Source organism: Chinchilla lanigera, unplaced genomic scaffold (genome assembly GCF_000276665.1).
Source record: "Chinchilla lanigera isolate Chin_1 unplaced genomic scaffold, ChiLan1.0 scaffold00011, whole genome shotgun sequence".
Classification (NCBI taxonomy): Eukaryota; Metazoa; Chordata; class Mammalia; order Rodentia; family Chinchillidae; genus Chinchilla; species Chinchilla lanigera.
In genome coordinates this window covers 23,350,233-23,357,692 of record NW_004955412.1, presented here as the reverse complement: position 1 = coordinate 23,357,692, position 7,460 = coordinate 23,350,233, and the positions used below count along the sequence as shown (strand labels likewise).

General features: G+C 35.5%; 1 long non-coding RNA gene across 1 annotated transcript in view; it reads left to right on the top strand.

Annotated features, from left to right (window-relative positions):
* The window catches only part of LOC106147873, a 48,984-nt gene that overhangs the window by 23,042 nt on the left and 18,482 nt on the right, over positions 1 to 7,460 (top strand). The window contains exon 3 of the long non-coding RNA XR_001232879.1: positions 1,197 to 1,252. This is a non-coding gene — a long non-coding RNA (uncharacterized LOC106147873). The remainder of the gene's footprint in view (positions 1 to 1,196; positions 1,253 to 7,460) is intronic.

The window sequence follows — 7,460 nt, the reverse complement described above, 5'->3', positions numbered from 1 at the left end:
CTTGTGATATGTTGTAAAATGTTGTATGTCTGTTAATGTTTCCCTCCTTTTATCTTTAAAAAAAAAATAAAAAAAAATAAATTATAAGTGTTGTTGTTTTTGTATTGCATGTTTCCTTTCCTTTCCTTTTTTTCTTTAAATAAAGTTTCTTTCTAATCAGAGGTTGATGTCTAGGGAAGGCTTCACTGGTACAGTCCGGAAGGTGCCACAAGATAGAGGTCTGAGAATTGGTATCTGATTAAAAGGCTGCCTTCATCCAGCTATATTAAAGAGGGTATAAGTGAATGTTATCTTATGATCACTGGTTAAGGTTCCAGATTCCACTGATTTCTTTTTTTTAAGCCGAATACCCCACAAATAGACATGGAACACCAGAGAAAGTTAAACTTGAATCACATTTTACAAGAGGCTAGTCAAAGGATAAATTGAGGTAATTCAGTCAAGAGGTCACTGATTTTGTTCTGAAAATCCTGGAAACTAGGAGTTAGAACCTAATTTTGCTTGAAGTTATAGAGAACATTGAAGACTGAAAAATCAGTGGCATATTCCCTCCCACATTCCAAGTTTGTATACTTTATGTATTTTTATCTGCTTTGATCTGGACTCCATTCTGTGTCTGATAGATGACATCAGTAATGTACAAAGCATTAAATTAAGGCTGAAAGCTCATATGTACTGTTACAACTTGTGTCTAGATGTCCCTCCAAAGCCTCATGTGGCCATAGGTGGCTAGATAGAGATGGCTTGATCTAGAGTGTGTGATGCTGGGATGAAAGGTGTGTGATAAGTAAATCAGTCCACTGATTGGTTTGGCATCTCTAATGCCCATAGCCTAGATAGAAAAGAAAAGGGGCAGAAAGATGCTGCTAAGGTCTCTTGGACTTGCTGCTTGCTGCTTTCTGCCTGCCCTGCTTTACCATGGACTGTTTCTTCTCTGCCATAGCATCTGGTCTTACAGCTAACCAACTATGGACTGAAACCTCTACAAACTTTAAACCAAATAAACCTTACCTCCTTTAAGTTTGGGTGTCAGGTATTTTGTCTGAGCAATGAGAAAAGTAACTAAGACATCTACATAAGACCCACTACACAAAAATTGAGTGATGGGAGGCATTTGTTGAATGCAAATGGTCTGTATGAAGGGGGCAGGCTGACTCCTTCAGTTTTTGGACCATCTGTCACTATCTCACTTTCAGATCTCTTGAAGACCTGCAGTATCATGAAGAAGTGAATAGACACTGTGGCCTCCAAGGTGAGTGTGTCAGTGACATGCTTGGTTGGTTTCTTTTGACTCATAAGAGATAACTCTTAAATTTTTAGGAATTTTGCCTGTTGGTTGTTGAACATGGTCACTCTTAAAAAATTAAATTAAGTAGATGTGTAATTAAGTAAATTATATTAAAATAAAATAATAAGTGCATATCACTTGTAACTCCCTAAAATGAGCACACACTACTGAATGTCTTCTGTTACAGTTTTTTGTTCATAAGATAACCTGGGCCTAGATGTGATAATGCAGGAAGAGAAGAGGAAGACAGAATTTCTCACAGGACTCTGGATATAAACTGAGAATACAGAGAAAAGGGAATTTCATAGGAGAAGCAGGAACCCAATGCTTGACAATTAGCATGTTGGAAGCCATCTAAGATGTAGACATTTCCCAAACTCAGTGCCCTTAAACAGAAAGGGGTCTTTGAGATATTAACACAGATACTATTCTGAAAGCCTCAGTTCCCTGCAGCAACAGCTATGGGGAGGAGCAGGAGGTTGGAAGGAAGAAAGTAGAGTCCGTCTTTGTCCCCCCTCCCCCCTTTTCCTGCAAAATATCTAATTTACTTGTTAGAGCCAACCTCACATTGTTTATCCAGACTGTCTATTTTTTAGTCCTAATTGATACTAATTAAAATCAAAATAAAATTACGGCTGAAAAACTTGGCGGTGGTTTTGATCTACTGCCAGCCTGCATGCCCACAACCAATGAGAGTTACTGTATAAACACTTCCAGTTTGAAACTCCAGGTATTTTAATAGTAAATGTGTATGAAAAGAGAGGGAGAGAAAAAAAGAAAAAGAAAAGATGGCATTCCTATTCTAAAATTTCTTTTGCACTTCTATTTTGGAAGATAACAAAAATAGAATTTAATTGATACTTTATCAAGCCTGGCTATCTTTCATTCACAACCAGAAAATAAAGTTGGTACATGTGAACAACTACTGATACAAACCTAGATTATTTGGGATTTTGTGATAAGGAGGTTCACCTCTTTCATTCTGTTTCCCTATATGGTGGTTAGTTTTACTTGAAGAAAAACTCTGATTCCCAATTAGGAAGATAATACAATTGATGGAAATATCTTGCAGGTACAATAATTCTTCATCTGGGGGCTAGGCAAGAGAGCATGAATAGTTCAAGCCAAACCAGCTCTCACTTTTCTTGGAACATAAAAGTATATCTTTTAATGAGGGTAGATTCTAAGTACCCTCCCCGATGTGCTATAATGCATCTTCTGATAGCACTGAATTGAGTATTAAGCTTTATCTTAAGTCATATCTAAAGGAGATTATTGGAAGTATCAAAAGTTCATGAAGTGAGAGACTATGATAATAATAATATGGTGGGGGTTCTACCATTGACAAGACTTAATATTTGTCACTGTATGCCTAACATAGTACTAAATGCCTTACATTTCCTCTTATAATCTTTATAAAAAATCTATGAGGTATCTACTTTTACAACCCTGTTTCCTACGTAAAAAGTTAAGCAATTCATGTGCTACTACACAGTTATAAGGTAGGTGAAATGGAATTTGACTTCAGATCTGAAGGATTTCAAAACCCAGGACCTTTACTACCCCACTATGTTCTTTGTGTTTATTTATTTATTTATTTTTTGTTTTTCTCCGGTACCGGGAACCGAACTCACGACCTTGCGCTTGCCAGGCAGGCGCTTTGCCGCTGAGCTAAATCCCCAGCCCCTGTTCTTTGTGTTTAAGGGAAAATTACTTAACATTTCTAGGAGTTGATTTTCTCTCTTATCTAATGATTATACTGTGAGATTCATAATATATTGTGTGTGAATTATAAAAGCTTATGTAAATATAAAGTACCTTAATTCTAGTTTTGGTATGAAAATTATAAATGCGATGTAGATATATGTCAACAGTAACTCTTGGTCAATGTTTCTGACATATTTATTTGTTTATAAATCATTTTTTGGGCTGATCTGAATTGAATTACTTGAGTGATAGGAAAAAATTTGCTTTGGAATTAATAACTTTGGAAATTCTGGCCAGGTGTGGCAGTGCATGACTGTAATCTCAGCACTTGGGAGGCTGAGGCAGGAGGACCAGCGTGAATTCAAAGCCAGCCTGGGTTGCATAGTGAATACAAGGCCAGCCTAAACTGCATAGTGAGACCCTATTGCAAACAACTGAAAGAAGGGAGAGGGTGAGTGACAGGGATGAGGGAGGGGAGGAGGAGAGAGAGACAGACATAGAAACAGAGACAGACAGAGACAGATACAGAGACAGAGGTAGAGAGACAGAGAGACAGAGAAAAGAAAATTCAGAAATTCTGAGAGTCAAATGTTAACACTGTCACTTGATAGATGTGAAAACTTGACAGATTACTTAAACCTTCAGAGCCTGTGTAACAATAGCTACCTAAGGAACTCTGGCAAAGATTAATCAAGATGATATAGGTGCTTGATAAATATGTAAACTTCTCTGCCTACCCCTAACTCTTGGGTTGAGGATAATATGAAATTCACAAAATATGGCAAGTATCAGAAAAATACTGGTAGCACTTTTTTGAGCTCAACTAATTGAAACTTCTCATTTTACAGATGAAAAGATGAGGTTAAGAGTAACTGACCCAAGATTATATAGCTGTATAGTTAACAGAAAATAGGACAGGACCCCAGGTATCCTAATTCCTAACTTTTAATTTAGTTTAGATAGTCTGTTAGTCAATATTCCATTACTGTAACAAAATACCTGAGACAATCAACTTGTGTGGAGGAAAAATTTATTTTAGTGTATAGTCTGCTGTCTCTATCGTTTTGGGCCTGTGTTGAGGCAGCACATCATGGATAAGGAAGCCCATTCACCTCATAGTAGCTGGGAAGTGAAGAGAAAAGAGAAAATAGTGGTATCATGCAAGTTCCTTCAAGGACATATCCCCAGTGACCTAAAACCTTCTACTAGGCCCCCACCTCTTGAAGCTTCTTCCATTTCCCAGTTGCACCAAACTGAGAACCAAGCTGTCAACTTGTGGATCTTTGGGGACCTTTGAGATCTGAACTGTACAGATACTCTGGCTGAGTGTCTCTTAACGGTGATAATCTGCAGTCTTCAAATCCTAGTTAAAAAGTAACAGGCCCACAAACATTTTAGAAGGGTAGTTTGGAGATGCAGTTATGAATTAAGCTTTTCCGAGTCTGCATGGATAACTTCATAATCCTTCTTCCATTTAATAGTTGAAGTGCAATGTGTGAACTAATCCTCTTGAAAAATAGCTTTAGATTTATCTCTCAAGCACTCAAAACTCTCAATATGACTCTTGTTCTCCATGAATTTCCTCTACTTTTGGAGATGAAATGTGGACACTTGTACAAGTTGAAGAACATAGAAACATAGCCTGGAATTAACAACCTGGTGAATGATACGTAGAACCACAAAAGCACATAAAAAATGAAATTGGTTCTGCACAAATATCTCAGTGAGATGGTATTCTATCTTTAAGGATGTGTGACATTTGGCTATAATAAATAGGAGCAATGTTCTAGGCCAGGATTAAAACATGAACAAAGGTCTTGAGAGAATATACAGAGTACATTCAATTAACAAGTAGTATTGGGCTTCTAGGGGTGTGTTAGAGGGCACTGAGACACTAGGTTGGAAAAGCAGACTGGAACTCCACAGAAGGCCTTGGATGTTATGTTAAGGAGTTTCAATTTTATTATGTAGAGAATAGTGACCTTCTAAAACATTAGCAGCAGGGGGATGTCATGAATACAGGGAAATATTTGGTGGTGCTATGATAGCAAAGGAGAAAGACAGAAACCAGAACACTGGAATTTATTCCAATAAGCTGACAGGATGATGGCCAAAAGGAAGCATTTGAGAGATGTTGAAAAGATAGCATAAAAGTCTTGGTGAGTTACAGACAGGAGAAATTCAGAGATTATTTTCCAAGTGGGTGACAGTAAGAAGAGTAGTGGTTATCTGACAAAAATAAAACAAGGTGGAGGAAGGTAGGGAGTGAAGAAGGTGGGTACTTTGAGAGAATGAACTTGCCTCTACACTGATTTTTGATGTGCTGGTGAAATGAGATAACCAGAAAGGTGCCAAGTACAGAAATTTGAATTCTGATGGTGTCGAAACCCTCATGTGCCAGCTTAAAACTGTAGAACTAAGAGATTCTGAATAATTTAGAACCCAAACACTAAAATTTAAAGTCTAATCTGTCCCTAAATTATTCAGATTTGCTTTTTCTGTCATAGTAAATTGAGCAAAGAGCCTACTTTCTCATATATTTTTACAAAGAAGGAAAAATAATGGGTTTTTAAAGTCATCAGTGACCTTAGTAGGTATTTTTTAAAGTGAGGAATAACTTACACACTAAAATGCAAAATCTAATGTTAAATTTTTAAACACATTACACTATTTAATCAGGAAATGGAACATGCATAATACCCCAAAAGTCCCTTATAAAGGTCTTTCACAGTTCACACTCCCAATGATGATCATTATTCTGATCATTATCCACATAGATTATTTGTGGGTGATTTAAATTTCATCTGAGTTGACCATACAATATATGCTTTTTGAGTTGAAGCACATCCTATTATGGAGAATTTTACATATGCAGAAAAGTAGAAATTATTTTATATTGAACATCCATGTATCTATGTCTTGTATTAATCTTTTACTGTAGTATATACTCTTTACATTTAAATTTACCATCTTGGCTTTTGTTTTCCATTCATCTTTTAATGCTTTCTTCTTTTTACACTGACCTCTTTTTTGATTAATTGTTCTTATGCTTGCATTTTACATTCAATTTCCACTGTTTGCTTCTTAGTTATACTTCCCTTCTTACTTTTCTCCGATTTGTTTTAACTTAATCTTTAATTTATTAAGTGCATTTTAAAGTAATATTAAATATTACATATATTATGTATAAGACCTTTACATAATGTACTTACGTTTGTTCTGCAGTCCTGAGTGCTGGTGATGTCATACATTTTACTTCTTCAAATGCTATAAAATCTACAACACTTTACTTTAAAAGTAGTTAATTATCTTTTAAGGAAATTAGAAAATGACTTCAAAAGTGTCTTTTATATTTACACACATATGCAGCCATTGTCAGTGGCCTACATTCCATTCTTCTGCTTACAGCAAAATTTCTACCTGGTATTGTCTTCCTTCTTTAAAAAGAGCTTCCTTTAGCATGTCTTATAATGTAGGTCTGCTGGTGATGAACCAACTCTGTTTTGTTTGTCTGGAAAACATTTTTATTTTGCCTTCATGTATGAAACCTATTTTTTTCTGGGGGTAGAATTGTAGGTCAATAGTTCTTTTCATTCAGTACTTCAAAGATGTCTCTCCATTGTCCTCTCATTTTCATTATTTCTAATAAGAAGTCTGTTGTCAATTTTATCTTTGTTTCTGTGTTTGGAATGTGTTATTTTACTCTGGCTGCCTCTTAAGATTTTCTCTTTGTCACTGGTTTTGGTTAGACAGCTTTTATACCTGTCACTGCATCATGGTTATTGCATTGTATATCTTTTGAAAGTCTGATTTCTTTTATTCAGGATTATGTTTATGAAGTTCATTTTTATTGTAGTACATAGTTGAAAAAAATTGCTGTTTAGTAGTCTTTGTATTTCTTCCATTGCTTATGCACGTTTATGTTGTTTCCAAATTTGAATTCTTAGAAACAAATGTTATGAACATTTTTGTACCTAGCTTTGTTGATTATAAATTCAGGATGTTTTGAAAAGTAATTTCCTAAATTCTTTGAAACATGGCATTATATCAGTAGGCTTAATCCATGCTTTTCGCTGAATCCCCAATGATGAATCTTCTGCAGAACTGAATTCATAAATTGTTTGTAGGACTGAAAGGTGGCTGTTTATCAACTATCTTCCTGTACAATGTGCGAGGAAGATTGTGTTCTCCTGTCCCTGTCCATGTTTAATGCTAAAGACAATGCAACTAAAGATAAAGTCTCTGCTCACCTTAAAAACTTACACAGACACACATATCACAAGATAGTGTGCATATACTGCAGATCCATGTACACATAGAGTATTATATAGAATACATAATTTTGATATAATCTTTTCCATTGACATTTTATTTGTACCTTTCTAGCAACTTGTCTTTATTTTTATTTTTATTTTTTTTTATTTTTTATTTTTTGGTTTTTCTCTGGTACCGGGAACCGAACTCA